The sequence below is a fragment of the Jaculus jaculus genome, chromosome 7, assembly GCF_020740685.1.
Source record: "Jaculus jaculus isolate mJacJac1 chromosome 7, mJacJac1.mat.Y.cur, whole genome shotgun sequence".
Taxonomy (NCBI): domain Eukaryota; kingdom Metazoa; phylum Chordata; class Mammalia; order Rodentia; family Dipodidae; genus Jaculus; species Jaculus jaculus.
The window spans coordinates 91,326,326-91,328,155 of NC_059108.1; the positions used below are offsets into that span (position 1 = coordinate 91,326,326).

At 40.4% G+C, this 1,830-nt stretch overlaps 1 non-coding gene across 1 annotated transcript; it reads right to left on the bottom strand.

Annotated features, from left to right (window-relative positions):
- Nucleotides 1-390: 390 nt before the first annotated feature.
- LOC123462430 lies at nt 391-497 on the bottom strand. Its single transcript, XR_006638252.1, has one exon. It is a non-coding gene; the product is annotated as a U6 spliceosomal RNA (small nuclear RNA).
- Between the last annotated feature and the right edge of the window lie 1,333 nt (nt 498-1,830).

The following is a 1,830-nucleotide window of genomic DNA, read 5'->3' on the forward strand; positions in this document are numbered from 1 at the left end:
GGGATAAAGCCTACTTGGTTGGGGTGAATGATTTTTCTGATATATTCTTGTATTCTGTTTGCCAAATATTTATTTTCTTTTATCCTTTTTTTTTTTTTTTTTTGCTAGTTTTGTACTCAGTGAATACAGTCAAGTTGGTACCAATGTTAGCCTCCTCCATGTCCACCCCCCTCCTCAGAGACCCTCCTTGTTGTGAAATATGGATCATGCATCGTGGAATTAGCCATCAGTTATGAATGGGAGGCAATGTCTCTGTGTATCATGACCCAACATGTGGTTCTGACATTCTTTTTGGCCCCTCTTCTACAAATTTCCCTGAGCCATGTTGGATTCATTTTAGGTCTGCTTCAGTGATGAGGTCTTGGGAGCTTCTGTTTCTCTGGATATCTGAAAAATATGGAACACTTCACGAATTTGTGTGTCATACTAGCGCAGGGGCCATGCTAATCTTCTCTATATAGTTCCAATTTTAGTATATGTGCTGCTGAAGTGAGCACTTGTTAAGAATTTTTACATCTATGTTCATAAGGGTGAGTGGTCTGTAATTTTCTTTTTTTGTTCTGTCTTTGTCTGATTTTGGTATCAGGATGATGCTGGCTTTGTAGAAGGAGTTTGGTAGTATTTCTTCCTTTTTTATTTTATGGAAAAGTTTGAGAAGTTGTTCCACGAAGGTCTGGTAAAATTCACCAGTGAATTAATTTTTTTTTTTTTTTTTTTTTTTTTTTGCAGGGGGTGAGGGATAAGGTTTTACTCTAGTCCAGGCTGACCTGGATATCATCCTGTACTCTGAGGCTGGTCTCAAACTAATGGTGACCCTCTTACCTCAGCCTCACAAGTGCTGGGACAAAAGGCCTGCACTACCTCGCCTGGCTTTTTAAAACTTTTTTTTAATTGATAATGTCACCACACACAGCCTTTAAAAACTTTTTTTTTGTTTTTTTTCAAGGTAAGGTCTTATTCTAGCCTAGGCTGACCTGGAATTCTCTCTGTAGTCTCAGGGTGGCCTGGAACTCATGGGGATCCTTCTACCTCTGCCTTCTGAGTGCTGGGATTAAAGATGTGTGCCACCATGCCTGGCTTTAAAACCTTTTTAAAAAATTTTTTTTGTTTATTTATTTAATTAATTTATTTGAGAGTGGGAGAGGGAGAGAGAGAATGGGCGTGCCAGGGCTTCTAGCCACTGCGAACGAACTCCAGATGTGTGTACCCCCTTGTGCATCTGGCTAACGTGGGTCCTGGGGAAATAGAGCCTTGAACTGGGGTCCTTAGGCTTCATAGGCAAGCGCTTAACTGCTAAGCCACTTCTCCAGCCCTAAAACCTTTTTTTATTGACAACTTCCATAAATATAAATAATACACCATGGTCATAATCCCCTCCCACCACTCTCAGTTCCCCCTCCCAAATTCTCCCTCCAGGGAATCCCTTCTTTCCAGCTAGTCTCTCTTCTATTTTGATATTATTATTTTTTCCCTCCATTTGCAGGTCTTGTGTAGGTAGTGTCAGCCACCATAAAGTAATGAATGTCAAGGTCACTTTGTGTCTGGATGATAACATTGTAAGCAGTCCTCTTCTTCCTTTGGTTCTTGCATTCTTTCTGCCACTTCTTTCAAAATGGACCCTGAGCCTTGGATGGTATGATAGAGATATCTCACTTAGTGCTGAAAACTCTACTGTCACTTCTGAGAACTTTGGAACATCTTTGGTTTTGATTAACCCTCCTCTTGCCCTCCTTCCCTCCATCCCCCTTCCCTGACCATAAGGTCTTTAATGTTGAATACAAAAGAAGAGCAGTTGAACTGAATTAATTGCTAAATGTTTTTGATTTACTA